Source organism: Arachis hypogaea, chromosome 17 (genome assembly GCF_003086295.3).
Source record: "Arachis hypogaea cultivar Tifrunner chromosome 17, arahy.Tifrunner.gnm2.J5K5, whole genome shotgun sequence".
NCBI lineage: Eukaryota > Viridiplantae > Streptophyta > Magnoliopsida > Fabales > Fabaceae > Arachis > Arachis hypogaea.
The window spans coordinates 86,993,013-87,001,621 of NC_092052.1; the positions used below are offsets into that span (position 1 = coordinate 86,993,013).

At 37.5% G+C, this 8,609-nt stretch overlaps 1 non-coding gene across 1 annotated transcript; it reads left to right on the plus strand.

Annotated features, from left to right (window-relative positions):
• The first annotated feature begins 2,027 nt into the window (after positions 1-2,027).
• Positions 2,028-2,136, plus strand: LOC112768865 (small nucleolar RNA R71). Its single transcript, XR_003186246.1, has one exon. It is a non-coding gene; the product is annotated as a small nucleolar RNA R71 (small nucleolar RNA).
• The last annotated feature ends 6,473 nt before the right edge of the window (positions 2,137-8,609 follow it).

Consider the following 8,609-nt stretch of genomic DNA (forward strand, 5'->3'; position numbering starts at 1 on the left):
ACATGTTCTTGGAGATTGATTTGCTTTTGACCAAGTAGGTAGAATCATTTTGCATTTAGTTGCATTCATATAGATAGGTGCATATAGTTTCTTTGCATTGAATAAATATTCATACCCCTTTTCTTGTCCTTCTTTATTCTTAGCATGAGGACATGCTTAGTTTAAGTGTGGAGAGATTTGATAAACCCCAATTTTTTGGTTTATCTTGTGCTTAATTTGGGGGATTTTATCACCTTTTCTCACATTTATTCAATGAAATAGCATGGTTTTGTAATTCTCCCTATATTTGTGCTTAAATGTGAAAACATGCTTTTTAGGCCTTAAAATAGCTAAATTCAATTCACTTTAATTCCATTCGATGCCTTGATATGTTTCTTGAGTGATTTCAGGTTCATAAGGCAAGTATTGGATCGAAGAAGTGAGGAGAAAAGCATGCAAAGTGGGAGAACTCATGAAGAAATGAAGGAACTGCAAAGCTATCAAACCTGACCTCTTCGCATTCAATCGACCATAACTTGAGCTACAGAGGTCCAAATGAGTCGGTTCCAGTTGCATTGGAAAGCTAACATCTAGGGCTTCAAAATGATATAAAATTTGCTGTAGTTGCTTTGCGTTTAAAGATGCTCACGTGCACTGTATGCGTGTGCACCGATGGAGCAGCGTGATTCACTAAAGTGAAATCGTGGCCAGCGATTCGTAGCTCATTTTGGGCCCAATCCAACTCATTTCTGATGCTATTGAACCCAAGGATTGAAGGGGGAAGGAACCAAGTAGTCATAGTTTATTTTTCATCATGGTTTAGGTTAGAATTCTAGAGAGAGAAGCTCTCCCTTCTCTCTAGAATTTAGGGTAGTTTAGATTTAATTTTTTTAAATCCAATTTTCAATCCTTGTTTTGATTTAGTTTTCCTTCTTAATTTCTTGTTGTTACATCTCTATTCATCTAGTTTTTCTTATTCATTTCCTTTATTTTGTTACATTTATGTTTATGAACCCTTGTTGGATTTCCATTTCCTTTCAATGCAATTTTATGTTTCCATGCTCTTTTATGTTTATCTTCATTACTTTTGTTGATTTCTTACCTGTGGTAGTTATGGGTTCCATTAATTCTTGCATTTTGTGATGTTTATTTTTATTTCATTCTAGGTGTTTGATGAAATGCTTCCGTTAGTTTTTGAGTAGTTTTCTTGACTCTTGGCCTAGGCTAAGGGAATTAAGTGACCTTGAGTCATTGGGTCTCATTGAATTGGTGATTTGAGAACCCTTGGTGGTCAATTTGATAACCATTGATACTTGTCTACTACTAAGTCAATTAGTAGCAAGGTTAGAACCTATGGATTGATGTTGATCAAGCCATTTGATACACTTCAAGTATAGAATTAAACTTAATGAGCTTGGTTCCTCATAATTATCAATATATGGTTTGTAGACAAGGATAGTGATCTCAATTACCTATGTCTAGCTAATAGTTCTTTTCTTTTATTTTATTAGTTCTTATTATTTACTTTCTTGTTGGTTACTTTTCTTATCAAACTATAAAATCAAACCCCCCTTGCATTTTTATTGCTAATAATTGAGCACTTCATTGCAATTCCTTGTGAGATGACCCGGAGTTTAAATACTTCAGTTAATTTTCATTGGGGTTTGCACTTGTGACAACACAAATTTTTTATTGGGAGGATTTTTTGTTGGTGTAGAACTATACTTGCAACGAGAATTCATTCATTTGAGGAAATTCTATACCATCACAACAATTCACTCATCACCTGCTGGGTCAAGATCTTGTTCTAAGCCAATGTGGCATTCAAAGTGTCAACTCAAGAGCTCCTTTCTTCTGAAGTACCCCATTACTCACAGGGTTTCTTTCAGAAGTGTACATAAACTGGTTGTTTACAACCATATCAATAAGTTCTCTTGCCTCTTCAGGCGTTTTCTTTCAGTAGAGTGATCCACTAGCAGAGTTATCCAGTAACATCTTGGATATCTCAGAAAGTCCATCATAGAAGATATCTAATGTTGTCCAGTCTGAGATCATGTTAGGAGGACATCTTCTGATAAGTTGCTTGTATCTCTCCCAAGCTTCATAGAGGGATTCACCCTCTTTTTGTCTGAAGGTTTGAACTTCCACGCTAAGTCTGCTCAACTTTTGAGGTGGAAAGAACTTGGTCAAGAATGCATTGACCACCTTCTCCCATGTGTCAAGACTCTCTTTAGGTTGAGAATATAACCACAATCTAGCTCTGTCTCTTACAGCAAAAAGGAAATAGCATAAGTTTATAGACCTCAGGACTCACTCTATTGGTCTTGACTGTGTCACATATCTGCAAGAAGTCAGATAAGAATTTATTTGGATCTTCTTGTGGAAGTCCATGGTACTAACAATTCTGTTGAACTAAGGTCACCAATTGAGGTTTCAGCTCAAAGTTGTTAACTCCAATCACAGGTATAGAGATACTTCTGCCATAGAAGTTGGTGCACAAAATTATGATTTAGTAATGAGGAAGTAATGAGGAACAGGTTGAGGTTTCGGAGATGCTCTGTCGTCTGAATCTCTGCTTTCCTACTATCTTCTTCTCCAAACACGCATGGCTTCCTTCAATGGCAAGATGTATGTTGGTGGATCACCGTTGTCAATGGCTACCATCCATCTTCTTTGATGAAAAATACCAGGCACGGTCTCTGTACAGCTAATCAACTGTCGAATCTCTCGTCTCGGATGAAAAAAATACCAGGTACACCTACCGTACAGCTAATCATCTGTTGGTTCTCACTAGTGTCGGAATAGGATCTCTCTATCCTTTTGCACACTGTCACTGCGCCCAACATTTGTGAGTTTGAAGCTCGTCACAGTCACCCACTCCCAGACCCTACTCGGAATACCACAGACAAGGTTTAGACTTTCTGGATCCCAGGAATGCTGCCAATTGGTTCTAGCCTCTACCACAAAGGTCCTAATCTCACAGACTCGGTCCGTGGATCAGAGACCCAAGAGATACGCACTCAAGATGTCACCCAATGACTACGTTGAGCTCAGATAGAACGATAGTGGTTGTCAGGCATGTGTTCATAGATTTGAGAAAAATGATGAGTGTCACGGATCATCATATTCTCTATATTGAAGTACGAGTGAGTATCTTAGAATAGAATCAAGCGTAATTAAATAGAAAACAGTAGTAATTGTATTAATCCATTAAAACACAGCAGAACTCCCCACCCCCACCTATGGGGTTTAGAGACTCATGCCGTAGAAGATACAATATGAGATGTAAAATATCATAAGTTACAAAAATGAATCTCTAAATGTAGTTTTTATACTAAACTAGTAACTTAGGTTTACAGAAAATGAGTAACTAAGTGCAAATAGTGCAGAAATCCACTTGGGCTTCTGTAGATCCAGAAAATCCATTTCGAGTGCAGGAGGGTCAAAATCCAACAGCATCTGCAGTCCTTTCTCAGCCTGTGAATCAGATTTTTGCTCAGATCCCTCAATTTCAGCTAGAAAATACCTGAAATTATAGAAAAACACACAAACTCGTAGTAAAGTCCAGAAATGTGATTTTTGTATGAAAACTAATAAATATATAATAAAAAGTAGCTAAAACATACTAATAGCTACCTAAAAACAATGCCAAAAAGGGTATAAATTATCCGCTCATCACAACACCAAACTTAAATTGTTGCTTGTCCCCAAGCAACTAAAAACAAAATAGGATAAAAAGAAGAGAATATACAATAAATTTCAAAATATCAATGAAGCTTAGTTCTAATAGATGAGCGGGACTAGTAGCCTTTTTGCTTCTGAACAGTTTTGGCATCTCACTTTATCCTTTGAAGTTTAGAATGATTGGCATCCATAGGAACTCAGAATTCAAATAGTGTTATTGATTCTCCTAGTTCAGTATGTTGATTCTTGAACACATCTACTTTATTTTTCTTGGCCATGACCCTAAGCATTTTGTTTTCTAGTATTACCACCGGATACATAAATGCCACAGACATATAACTGGGTGAACCTTTTCAGATTGTGACTCAGCTTTGCTAGAGTCCCCAGTTATAGGTGCCCAGAGTTCTTAAGCACACTCTTTTTGCCCTGGACCATGACTTTAACCGCTCAGTCTCAAGCTTTTCACTTGACACCTTCACGCCACAAGTACATGGTTAGGGACAACTTGATTTAGCCGCTTAGGCCAGGATTTTATTCCTTTGGGCCCTCCTATCCATTAATGCTCAAAGCCTTGGATCCTTTTTACCCTTGCCTTTTGGTTTAAAGGGCTATTGGCTTTTTCTGCTTGCTTTTTCTTTTTTTTCTTTCTTCTTCTTTTCGCAAGCTTTGTGTTTTTCACTGCTTTTTCTTGCTTCAAGAATCAATTTTATGATTTTTCAGATTATCATAAACATTTCTCTTTTTTTATTATTCTTTCAAGTGCCAACTATTTTAACATTCATAAACTTCACTATCAAAAATATGCACTGTTCAGGCATTCATTCAGAAAACAAAAAGTATTGTCACCACATCAAAATAATTAAACTAATTTCAAGATAAATTTCAAAATTATGGACTTCTTGTTCTTTTTCAAATAAAAACATTTTTCTTTTAAGAAAGGTAAGGGATTCATGGAATCATTCATAGCCTTAAGACATAGACACTAAACACTAATAATCATGTAATAAAGATAAAAATGAGATAGAAACCAAACATAAAAATAGACAAATAACAATAAAAGAAAGGAAATCGAAGACATAAAAATAAACGACTCTAATACTAATGCTTATGTAACCCTTAAAATAGGTCTCTAATAACAAAAGTTAACACAGAGTTAGGACTCAACAACCTTTATTTTGAGAGATACTTGCTCCTTCAATCTGTGGGGTGTCTAGCTCTTGAAGGGGCAGCTTCTGGCGCTTTAGCTCCTGTATCTCACGCCCTTGTTTCTCTTGTTCTTTGAGCAGTTTGCAGAGCATCCTGTTTTGATTCTGATGCTCTTCCTTGAGTTGATCCATAGCTTCTTGCAGCTTGGTGACAGATGCTTCTAAGCGGGCCCAATATTCAAATTGAGGAATTTTTGGGAGGAGCTCATGCACCCTCCTTTTGATGGGATTGTCTTGAACTTGAGGTCCATCCATCACCTCTTTGGTGATTGGGCATTCGACTGGGATATATTTATCCATGCATATCTGTACCCCTCATCTTTACATAACAGACTGATCAAGCTTGGGTAAGCCAATTTAGCATCAGTGGATTCCTTGTTTGCAAATATGTAAATTTCACCAAGTATCAGTTGATGAATCTCTACTTCTTTCCCCAGCATAATACAGTGAATCATCACTGCTCTCTTGACAGTGACTTCAGAACGATTGCTAATTGGGAGTATAGAACACGCAATGAAATTCAGCCAACCTCTAGCAACTGGTTTGAGATCTCCTCTCTTTAGCTGGTTTGAGACACCTTTTGTATTGGTAATCCACTCGGTTCCAGGGAGGCATATGTCCTCTAGATCTTGATCTAGCCTTTTATCTTTGGCCATTCTCCTATTAAAGGATTCTGGATCATCTTGTAGTTGAGGAAGCTTGAGAACTTCTCTCACCTTGTCAAAGTGGAAGTAAATAATCTTCCCTCTGACCATGGTCCGAAAGGAGTGGAAAGCAGTTCCCTCTAATCTTTGCTTATCCGTCATCCACAGATTTGCATAGAATTCTTAAATCATGTTTCTTCCAATATGTATCTCAGGATTAGCCAGGACTTTCCAGCCCCTGTTTCGAATCTATTCTTGGATCTTCGGGTATTCATCTTCTTTCAAATTGAACCTAACTTCCGGGATCACTAATCTTCTGCACACAATTTTGAAGTAATGATTTGCATGTTCTTTGGTGCAGAAATTCTCATGCATCCACAGTGGCTTTGGATTGCTTTTTTTCTTGCCTCTTGAAGTGCTTTGTCTTCCTTTGGGAGCCATGAGATTAGTTTATTTTAGCTCAGAGATCACAGAAATCAAACCAAACTTAGAGATTTCCTTGCCCTCAAGCAAAAAAAGAAAGAAGAAGAAAAGATGGAGAGAAGGATTCGAATGATGAGGGAGGAGGGGATGGCCGAATGTGTATTTAAAAGGGAGGGGGGAATGGGTTTCAAATTATTTTTGAAAAAGATAAGATAAGAAGATGTGATTGAGAAAAGATACGATTTGTAAAATATGAAAGATTTGAAAAAGATATGAGGAAGTTAAATCTAAATTTTTCTTGCACCTAAAAAATACAAGATAAGATGGATGAATTAAAAAGATTTGGAAAGAAATTGAAAAGGTAAATGAGTTTTTCTTTTAAAAACATTTTTAAAAAGGGATTGAAAAGAATTTATAGGATTATTAATTTTTGAAATTGGAAAATGAAAAATGAATATTTGTAACATTTTTATGTAGAAAATTATGAATTAAAACATGAAAATTCAAAAAAATTTGAATTGGAAAGGAAATTACCTCCCCCTTGTTGTTCTGGTGTTAAACGCCCAGAATGATACCCATTCTGGCATTTAATGCCCATCTGGTGGCCATTTTGGGAATCCTTCTTTACTGCGCATTTTTTTGAACGCCCAGAATGCTACCATTTTTGGCGTTAAACACCCAGAATGATACCTTTTCTAGCGTTAAACGCCCAGAATGGTAGCCATTCTGGCGTTTAACGCCTAAAACTCCCTTTCACTAGCGTTTTGATGCTAGTGAGCTCTTTTTCTCTATGATTCTTCTGCTTTATGTTCTGAACCTCCATTCTCCTGATTTATTCACTGAAATGTATTAACTAACATGAACAAAAAAATTAGATAGACTTATATAATTGTTATAAACATCTAATTTTTTATAATGGCTGGGTTGCCTCCCAGCAAGCGGTTCTTTACTGTCTTTAGCTTGACTTTCGCTGAGCTTTTAATTTAGTCTCAATTTTGAGCAATCTTGCTCAACATTGCCTTCAAGATAATGTTTGACTCTCTATCCATTGACAATGAACTTTTTATCAGAGTCCATATCCTGAAGCCCTACATATCCATATGGTGACACACTTGTAATCACATATGGTTCTTTCCACCGAAATTTCAATTTCCCAGGGAACAATCTGAGTCTAGAGTTAAATAGCAGAACCTTCTACCCTGGCTCAAAGACTCTAGATGACAACTTTTTGTCATGCCATCTTTTTGCTTTCTCTTTGTAAAGTTTAGCATTTTCGAAGGCATTGAGTCTGAACTCCTCCAGCTCATTCAACTAGAGTAATCTTTTCTCTCCAGCTACCTTAGCATCAAGGTTGAAGAATCTGGTTACCCAGTAGGCTTTGTGTTCTAGTTCTACTGGCAGATGACAAGCTTTTCCATACACAAGCTAGTATGGAGAGGTCCCTATAGGGGTCTTGAATGCTGTTTTGTACGCCCACAGAGCATCATCCAGACTTCTTGCCCATTCCCTTCTACGGGTACTTACAGTCCATTCCAGGATTCGTTTTAGTTCTTTATTTGAGACTTCAGCCTGCCCATTTATCTGTGGATGATATGGAGTCAGCACTTTTTGGTTAATTCCATATCGGACCAGAGTAGAGTCAAGCTGTTTATTGAAGAAATGAGTTCCTCCATCACTGATCAGTACCCTAGGGACACTGAACCTACTGAAGATATGCTTCTGGAGGAACTTCATCACTATCTAAGTATCATTAGTGGGTGTTGTAATTGCTTCTACCCATTTAGATACATAGTCTACTGCCACCAGAATATAAGTGTTTGAGTATGATGGTGGGAAAGGCCCCATGAAGTCAATACCCCATACATCAAACAACTAAATCTCTAAGATCCCTTGCTGAGGCATGGCATAACTGTGAGGTAGATTACCAGCTCTCTGGCAACTATCACAGTTATGTACAAACTCTCGGGAGTCTCTATAAAGAGTAGGCCAGTAGAAGCCACATTGGAGAACTTTTGTGGCTGTTTGCTCACCTCCGAAATATCCTCCATATTGTGATCCATGGCAATGCCATAGGATCTTCTGTGCCTTTTCTCTAGGCACACATCTATGGATTACTCCATCTGCACACTTCTTAAAGAGATATGGTTTATCCCACAAGTAGTACTTTGCATCAGAAATTATTTTTTTGTTTGCTGCTTACTGTACTCTTTGGGTATGAATCTCACAGCTTTATAGTTTGTAATGTCTACAAACCATGGTACTTCCTGAATGGCAAAGAGTTGTTCATCCAGAAAGGTTTCAGAGATCTCAGTAGGAGGGAGGGACGCTCCTGCTACTGGTTCTATCTGGGACAGGTGATCAGCTACTTGGTTCTCTGTCCCTTTTCTGTCTCTTATTTCTATATCGAACTCTTGCAGAAGCAACACCCATCTTATGAGTCTGGGTTTTGAATCCTGCTTTGTGAGGAGATATTTTAGAGCAGCATGATCAGTGTACACAATCACTTTTGATACTACTAAATAGGATCTGAACTTGTCAATGGCATAAACCACTGTAAGAAACTCCTTTTCTGTGCTTGTGTAATTCTTCTGCGCATCATTTAAAACACGGCTAGCATAATAAATGACATGCAGAAGCTTGTTATGCCTCTGTCCTAATCTTGCACCTATGGCAT